Source organism: Hemitrygon akajei, chromosome 13 (genome assembly GCF_048418815.1).
Source record: "Hemitrygon akajei chromosome 13, sHemAka1.3, whole genome shotgun sequence".
Lineage (NCBI taxonomy): Eukaryota > Metazoa > Chordata > Chondrichthyes > Myliobatiformes > Dasyatidae > Hemitrygon > Hemitrygon akajei.
In genome coordinates this window covers 38,564,527-38,574,442 of record NC_133136.1, presented here as the reverse complement: position 1 = coordinate 38,574,442, position 9,916 = coordinate 38,564,527, and positions in this window count along the sequence as shown.

Below are 9,916 nucleotides of genomic sequence, written 5' to 3'. Positions count from 1 at the left end.
GTCCTTGAGCCTGGTGCTACATGCTATCAGCCTTATTAAACCTCTGCCTGATGGGAACTTTAATTATGTTGGCTGGTTTACTGAGGTTGTGAGAATTATGGAGAGTCCATGGAGGAGAGTCTAGTTGTTGTGGTAGAGTTGTAGAGTCGTAGGGAAGTACAACACAGAAACAAGGCCCTCAGCTGATCTAGTCCATGCAGAAACCATTTAAGCTACCTAGTCCCACTGAGCTGAACTGCGACCATAGTCCTCCATACCCCTACCATCCATGTACTTATCCAATCTTCTCTGAAACGTTGAAATGGAGCTCTCATGCACCACTGATGCTGATAGCTCATTCCACACAAGTGTTCCCTTGCATTTCTTGTTCTCCATGAGCACCTCATGTGTTCCTACTTGCCTATACCTGCTATGCACCTCCTTTTTTTCTCAAAACCAGGGCCTCAACATCTCTTGAAAACCAAGGATCCCTACACTTATTATCATTACATTTTATTCTGACAGGCACAGACAAGCTTTTGTTTCTCTCAATTTTGTTTTTGAAGGCCTCTCACTTTCCAAATACACCTTTGCCTGAAAACAGCCTGACCCAATCCTCACATCTAAAACAACGGAACCCTGGAATATTGAGATGCCATTCCTGCCTCTCCTACAACCAAGTATCACTAATGGCTGCAACAGCATAATTCCATGTGTTGATCCAGGCCCTGAGCTCATCTGCCTTTCCTATGATACGTCTTGCATTGAAATATACACAGCTCAGGACACTGGTCACACCCTGCTCAATCTTTGATTTCCGACTCTGTCTGAGGTCTTACCGATATCTGCATCCACAACCTCTCCACTAACTATTCTGGCACTCTGGTTCCATCCCCCTGCAACTCTAGTTTAAACCCCACTGTGCAGCATCAACAAACCTTCCCACTAGGATATTAGTCACCCTTCAGTACAGGTGTAAACCATCCCTTCTGTACAGGTCCCACCCTCCCTGGAAGAGAGCCCAATGATCCAAAAACCTTATGCCATCCCTCCTGCACCAACTCCTTAGCCATGTGTTAAACTGGATAATCTTCCTAGTTCTGGCCTCACTAGCACGTGGCACAGGTAGTAATCCTGAGATCACGGCCCTGGAGATCCTGACCTTTAAATTAGCACCTAGTTCCCGATGCAGACCTTCATCATTTGTCCTACCCAGGTCATTGGTACCTACATGGACCATGACCTCTGGCTGTTCACCCTCCTGTTTAAGAATGTGGAGGACTTGATCCGAGATATTTCGGACCCTCGCACCTGGGAGGCCACATTCCATCTGGGAATCTAATTCTCATCCACTGAATCTCCTGTCCGTTCCCCTAACTAACGAATCCCCTATCACCACAGTTTGTCCCTTCTCCCCACCTTCCCTTCTGAGTCACAGAGGCAGACTCAGTGCCAGAGATCTGACACTGTGACTTCCCTTGTTGGGTCATCCCCCGAACAGTAAACAAATAGTGGTATACCTGTTGTTGAGGGGGATGTCCACAGGACTGTTTAACTGGTTGTTCAAACCCCTTTACCCCTTCCTGACTGTCACCCGTTTTCCTGTGTCCTGCACCTTGGGTATAACTATCTCTCCATATATCCTATCTATAACCCCTTCAGCCTTCCAAATGATCCAGTGTTCCATCTCCAACTCTTTCACGTGGATTGTTAGCATCTGCAGGTGGACACTGGTAGTCTCCCTGCCTTCTGACATCCCACAAGAGGAGCATTCAACTATCCTGTCTGGATGAGCTGAGCTGACTCCACAACTTTCTGCAGTTCCTTGTGGCCATGAGCAGTGCAGCTGCCATAACGCATCAAGACAGAATGCTTTCTATGCTGCATCAATAAAAATAGGCAAGGTTCAAAGGGTAGCTACCAAATTTCTGTCACCTCCTGAGGAAGTAGAGGTATTCATGAGCTTTTTGGTCATGGTGTATAGCTGTTGCTCCAGAACGGGTGATGTTCACTTCTAGGAACTTGCAGGTCTCAACCTTCTCAACCTCAGCATTGTTGATGAAGATAGCAGCTGATCAAAACCCTCCTTCCTGTCAATGACCAGCTCTTTTGCTCTGCTGAATTGAGGAAAAGATTGTTGTCATGACAGCGTGTTACTAAGCTCTCAGTCTCCTTCCTGTATCCGAGTTCATCATCATTTGAGATAGGGGCCACCATGGTGGAGGTAGAGCAGAACCTGGTCACAGAGTTTGAGTGTACGGGGACCTGAGGACCCTGTGCAAGTAGGGGTCTGAGGACACAGTCTTGTGAAATGAGAATAATCATGATGAAGGTGTTGAGCCTACCCTACTGGTTCCAGTTTGTTGGTCAGGAAGTCAAGGATCCAGATGCAAAGGGAGGTGCTGAGTCCCAGATCGAGGAATTTGGAGATGAGTTTGCTTGGATTTATAGCATTGAAGATGGAGCTGTAAACAATAAATAATAGTCAAACCTAGTTGTATTTCCTGTCCAGATTCTCCAGGAGATTGCATTCACTAGAGTCACTTTTCAGAAGTAGTGAATGGCAGCATCAAGTTTGTCTGGGAGGCTGGAGTTAATGTCTAGTATAACTAACCTCTCAAAGCACTTCCTGACTCTGGATGTCGGAGTCATCAGGCAACAGCTCATCCAGATAGAAGTGCATCCAGCTGCAGCTCACTGTCAGGCGAGGGAAAGGGAAAGGGCACGCAGAGCAGGGTTCCCCTGTGGCCATTCCCCTCAACAACAAATATACCGATTTGGATACTGTTGGGGGATGACTTACCTGGGACAAGCTGCTGCAGCTGGATCTCTGGCACTGAGTCTGGTTCTGCAGTGAACCAGAAGGGAGGGTGGAAGAAGAGGAGAGTGGTAGTGATAGAGGACTCGATAGTTCGAGGTACAGACAGGAGGTTCTGTGGTCGTGACAGAGACTACCAGATGATCTGTTGCCTCCCGTGTGCCAGGGACAGGGATGTCTCTGATCGTGTGCACTGCATTCTGAAGTGGGAGGGTGAGCAGCCAGATGTCATGGTACACATCGGTACCAACGATGTAGGAAGAAAGAGTGAGGAGGTTCTGAAGAATGAGTATAGAGAGCTTGGTAGGAAGTTAAAAAGCAGGACCTCGAGGGCAGTAATCTCAGGATTGCTACCTGTGCCACGTGCCAGTGAGGGAAAGTGTAGGATGCTCTGGAGGATGAACACATGGCTGAGGAAGTGGTGTAGGGGGTAGTGTTTCAGATTTCAGGATCATTGGGACCTCTTCTGGGGCAGGTGGGACCTGTACAAGAGAGACGGGTTACACCTGAACTACATGGGGACCAATATCCTTGCAGGGAGGATTGTTGGTGCTATTGGGGAGGTTTTAAATTAGATTCATGCAAAGTCGCAAATAGAAGGGTTGTGTGTGCTGGTAAAAATCTTCTGAGATGTGTCTATTTCAATGTGAGGAGAATTGTGGGGAAGGCAGATGAGCTGAGGGTGTGGACTGACACATGGAATTATGACATTATAGCCATTAGTGAAACCTGGCTACAGGAGGGGCAGGACTGGCAGCTTAATGTTCCAGGGTTCCGATGTTTCAGATGTGATAGAGGCAGAGGGATGAAGGTTGGGGGAGGTGGTGGAAGTGGCATTGCTAGTCAGGGAAAATGTTACAGCAGTGCTCCGTCAGGACAGAATAGAGGACTTGTCTACCAAGGCCATATGGGTGGAGCTGAGAAACAGGAAAGGTATGACCACATTAATGGGGTTGTATTATAGACCACCCAATAGTCAGCGACAATAGGAGGAGCAAATCTGCAGAGAGATAGCAGACAACTGCAGGAAACATAAATGTGTGACAGTAGGGGATTTTAATTTTCCACATATTGATTGGGACTCCCATACTGTTGAAGGTCTAGACAGCTTAGAGTTTATAAAATGCGTTCAGGAAAGTTTTCTAAATGAATATATAGAGTGTTACGTACCCCGTAACTGGGTCACTTACCAGCAAAGATAGAGAGGTCCGTTGAAGTCTGATGGTACTATTTTTAACAGTATTTATTGATAAAAATACACAAAAATAATATCAATGCAAACATACAGATAATATACGTCGCCAATACTAAATCTAAAAGCGTGGGTATAATAATAATCAATAAGAAATAGCTCTATCATTGTCTAGTGGATAATGTATTGTCCGATGGAAATATAAAAGTCACTTTAGTTCATTCAAGCTGCAGGCTGTAGCCTTTGGTTGGAGTCAAGAGAGAGTGTTTAAACTTGCCCATTCCTTTTATAATGTCAATCCTTCGAGAGTCGGTGGGGGCTGAGTGCTCCTTTGTGTTAGCTAAAGCCGTTCTTCCGTAGCAAGACCCACCAATTCCGAGGCAAATGGAAAAGGACGCACGTGGGCTTTTCCACCGGCTTTCGCTATTACGCTGTTCCAGGAGTTCTAGCTTTTCTTCTGGTGCGTCTAAAGGGGCTGTTCCCCAGACCCTCTTTTATCCTGACTCACAGGGTCTCAGATGTCAATCAGGTTGGGATGATGCAATCCCTCCACCAACCCCCCCTCTGTTCATTGCCTGGGGGCTTCGATGAATCGTACAGCACTCAATACACAATTCCGTCTCCAAGGGATAATGGCCGTTATCCGTGGCTTTGTCTCTCGGAGGCCCAGGACACATTCCAAACATTGAAGAATCTGCGTGTCTCTCTCTCATTTCCTGGGTCTCCTGACCCGAATCAATAGCGATCCTGCGATTCTCAAAAAGGAGGGGGCCACAGGCGTAACAAGAGGTACGCACTAGAGAGGATGCAATATTAGATCTCCTATTAGGAAATGTGTTAGGACAAGTGACGGAAGTGTGTGTAGGGGAACACTTTGGTTCCAGTGATCACAACACCATTAGTTTTAACTGGATCATGGATAATGATAGATCTCGTCCTTGGGTTAAGGTTCTAAACTGGAAAAAGGCCAAATCTGAAGAAATGAGAAAAGATCTAAAAAGCGTAGATTGGAACAGGTTGTTCTCTGGCAAGGATGTGATTGGTAAGTGGGAGGCCTCCAAAGGAGAAATTTTGAGAGTGCAGCATTTGTATGTTCCAATCAGGATTAAAGGCAAAGTGAACAAGAATAAGGAACCTTGGTTTTTGAGGGATATTGGAAATCTGATAAAGAAGAAGAGAGAGATGTATGACAGGTATAGGCAACAAGGAGCAAAGAAGGTGCTTGAGGAGTATAAAAAGTGCAAGGAAATATTTAAGAAAGAAATCAGGAGGGCTAAAAGAAGACATGAGGTTGCTTTGGCAGTCAAGGTGAAGGATAATCCTAAGAGCTTCTACAGGTATGTTAAGAGCAAAAGGATAGTAATGGATAAAATTGTCCTCTTGAAGATCAGAGTGGTTGGCTATGTATGGAACCAAAAGAAATGGGGGACATTTTAAATGGTTTTTTTGCATTTGTATTTACTAAGGAAACTGTCATGGAGTCAATGGAAATAAGGCAAACAAGTAGTGAGGTCATGGAACCTATACAGATTAAAGAGGAGGAGGTGCTTGCTGTCTTGAGGCAAATCAGAGTAGATAAATCCCCAGGACTTGACAGAGTATTCCCTCGGACCTTGAAGGAGACATGTTCAAATTGCAGGGGCCCTGGCAGATATATTTAAAATGTCGGTATTCATGGGTGAGGTGCCGGAGGATTGGAGGATAGCTCGTGTTGTTCTGTTGTTTAAAAAAGGCTCTAAAAGTAATCCGGGAAATTATAGGCCGGTAAGTTTGATGTCGGTAGTAGGTAAATTATTGGAAGGAGTACATAGAGATAGAATCTACAAGTATTTGGATAGTCAGGAACTTACTAGGGAGAGTCAATATGGCTTTGTGTGTGGTAGGTCATGTTTAACAAATCTATTGAAGTTTTTTAAGGAGGTTACCAGGAAAGTGGATGAAAAGAAGGCAGTGACTGTTGTCTACATGGACTTCAGTAAGGCCTTTGACAAGGGTCTGCATGGGAGGTTAGTTAGGAAGATTCATTCGCTAGGTATACATGGAGCGGTAGTAACTTGGATTAGACATTGGCTCAATGGGAAAGGCCAGAGAGTAGTAGTGGAGGATTGCTTCTCTGAGTGGAGGCCTGTAAATAGTGGTGTGCCACTGGGATCAGTGCTGGGTCCATTGTTATTTGTCATCTATATCAATGATCTGGATGATAATGTAGTAAATTGGATCAGCAAATTTGCTGATGATTGGAGGTGTAGTGGACAGCGAGGAAGGTTTTCAAAGCTTACAGAGGGATTTGGACCAGCTGGAAAAATGGGCTGAGAAATGGTAGATGGAGATTAATGCAGACAACTGTGAGGTATTACACTCTGGAAGGACAAAATAAGGTAGAACATACAAGGTAAATTGTAGGACACTGAGGAGTGCAGTAGAACAGCGGGATCTGGGAATATAGATACATAATTCCCTAAAAGTGGCGTCACAGGTAGATAGTGTAGTAGAGAGAGCTTTAGACACCTTGGCATTTATAAATCAAAGTATTGACTTTAAGAGTTGGAATGTTATGGTGAGGTTGTCTAAGACATTGTTGAGGCAGAATTTGGAGTATTGTGTGCGTTTTTGGTCACCTAGTTACAGGAAGGATATTAATAAGGTTGAAAGAGTGCAGAGAAGGTTTACAAGGATGTTGCTGGGACTTGAGAAACTGAGTTACAGAGAAAGGTTGAATGGGTTAGGACTTTATTCCCTGGAGCATAGAAGAATGAGGGGAGATTTGATAGAGATGTATAAAATTATGATGGGTATAGATAGAGTGAATGCAAGCAGGCTTTTTCCATTGAGGCTAGAGGAAAAAATCCCAGAGGATATGGGTTAAGGGTGAAGGGGGAAAAGTTTAAAGGGAACATTGGGGGGGGGCTTCTTCACACAGAGAGTGGTGGGAGTGTGCAATGAGCTGCCAGATGAAGTGGTAAATGCGGGCTCACTTTTAACATTTTAGAAAAACTTGGACAGGTACATGGATGAGAAGTGTATGGAGGGATATGGGCCAGGTACAGGTCAGTGGGACTAGGCAGAAAAATCAGTTTATGTGTGGTTACCCACCCTCGGGGAAGAAAGGGAGGAGAATGAGAAGAAAAGAAGGCAAGGTTGATCTTAGCCATTTGGAGCCTTTCAGGGGAAGATGGGTTGCAGAATGTTAAGAGGTCTCTCAGCTGCTGAAAGAGTTGCTGACTGACACAGCTGTGCTGGTCTTTGCAAACCCCAGTTGCCATCTGTACTGTATACAGACACCAGCTGTGAGGCTTCGACAGTATTCTATATCAGGACCAAGGGAAAGGGGTGAGACCTCTGGCTCTCATCAGCTGGAGTCTGTCACCCTTCGATCGAAAGTATCCAACACATATATTAGAGTTCCTGTCATTGAAATGGGCCGTGGTAACTAAGTTTAGTGACTATCGATATGGTGCCACGTTTGAGGTGAGGACTAACAATAATCCACTGATTTATAGCCTAATCTCGACAAAGTTAGATACCACAGGTTTTCACTGGTTGGTGGCATTGTCTGCTGATGATTTCAGCCTTAAATATTGGCATGGAGTCAGAACATTGATACATACGCGTTGCCCTGACATTCGAATGAGGTGCCAGAAATGGACAGAGAGAGGAAGGGCATTCCTCCCTTGGTGTTAAAGCAATGCACTCGTTTTCCACAGAGGGGAAATAAGAGGCAGGAATTTGGCATGGTAGAGCTGTGGATCATTTGGGAGCTTCTAGTCATGTCATTCCACAAGCATATTGCAACTTGATCACTCTGGATATGAAGCAGTTGCCTGCCTTGAGTCCTGCAGAAATGGCAGAGCCCGAGATGTCCCTTGTATCGGTGCTATTTGGTCATCTGTTGTGAAAGGGGATATGGCCCAAGGTGAGAAGACAAAACACCCTGCAATACCCTTACTGACGAGAGAATGGGACAAACTGGAGTTGAGGAAGAAAGTTTTATACAGGGTCATGTCTCCTCCAGACAGGCCTCGGCGTTCCCAGTTGGTGTTGCCTGAGAAGTACCAGAGTATTGTACTAAAGTGACTTCATGATTATTCAGGTTATCTGGGGTTGGCCAAGAGCCATGGATTGGTACGAGACTGGTGCTATTGGCCCGAATGAAACCTGAGGTTGAAGAATACTGTAAGTCGTGCATCTGATGCGTTTGGAGGAAGATACTGCCTACGAGAGTTGCTCCATTACCTCATTTACAAAGCATGGGACCACTTTAGTTAGTATGTTTGGATCACCTCTCCACAGAGACTGATTCCAGTAATGTTGGAAATGTCTTGGATCACCACACCTGAAATGCTCAAGGCTCCCCCACAAAGGATCAGAGAGCAGCCACAGTTGCCAAAATGTTCTGGGCAAAGTATTTTGTTGTTTACGGCCTCCCAGGAATAGTACACAGTGATCAGGGAAGGGATTTTTGTGAGTCAGCTCCTACATGGGTTACTGAGCATGCTGGGAGCTGAGAAGTCAAGGACCACGCCGTATCTCCCTCAGGGTCATCCTCAGCCTAAAAGTTTCAACGGGACATTGTTAGACACGCTTGAAACTCTGGATGCCAACAAAAAGAACAAGTGGAGTCAGCATATAGAGCATTTGGTACACCGCTACAACTGTACACAGAATGAAGCTACTGACTGCTTGCCACACTATTTGATGTTCAGACGTGAAACGAGATTACCTGTGTATATCTGTTTTGGAGCCAACTGTGAAGACTTACTGCAGAAAAAGTAACTCAAAGTATGTGTCTGGCATGAAGAAATAACTGCAAAGAGCTTATTATCTAGCAGTGGTTTCTGTTACCAAGGAAACAAGAGGAGATATGATCAAAAGATTAGTTTCACTGAACTGATGCCTGGAGATAGAGTGTTAATAAGAAATTTGGAGCTACCAGGTATGCATGCATTGGCCGACCGTTGGGTGTCCACACCTTACGTAGTGGAGAGCCAGATGCCAATTTACCAGTTTCCAAGTGAAACCAGAAGATGGGAATGGTCCTGTCAAAATTCTCCATCAGAATCACCTTCTTCCCTTAGGGCATGAAGTACGTGTTGACCCGGAGTCTGACACAGAACTACACCTGGTAGGAGAACTCTGCACAGAAGGAGAACAGAATGGCAAACTGCTGACAACAGTGTGATTCCAGTGGAAAGACCTGGAAAGGGACCGAGCACGGAATACAATACAGTCTCAGAGGATGAGGAAATGGGAGTATTGTATGAAGAAGAAGAAGAAGAAAAAAGCCCTTAACTCTGAGTGGAGTCATCAGGACGTGATGGCATTTGTTTTAGCAGGCTTTCTTATTTCTATGAGTCCACGTTTCTACTTCGATGCTCAACCCAGCACGAGTGGAAAGCGTCCAATGAGCCGGCTGGATTTGAACTCAGGAGCCTTCACTCTGAAGTCTGGCACTGATGCCATTACACCACCAGCTGGCCAATCATATACGACTTATTTGCAAACTCACCAAGATTTGATGAAGATATTTCTACCAGTGGACAGGCCAACATGATAATTGACAGTGAGGGCAAAATGGGCTCCAATATGATTGAGGATGAAGCTGAATTCAGTCAGGGGGTGGGGACCTGTGTCAGAGTGATAGATAGGGTCAGGCAACCATGAGTGAACAGGAACCGTCACAAGAAGTGCCTGAGGCTGAGGAAGCTGAAGAAAAGATAAGTTCTCAGAGAGTCAAGAAGCCCCCAGACAGGCCGGCATCTGATGCACGGGATAAACAGTGTTGTATCCATCCCAGTAGTGAGATCTGTTACTGCCATTTACAGAAATCACAACATTTATTTGAATATTGTGTTATTGATAATGATTTATTAAATTTTAAAGACATGAGGACATGACTTTTTTGGTGGTGGGGTGGGGAAATGGAATGC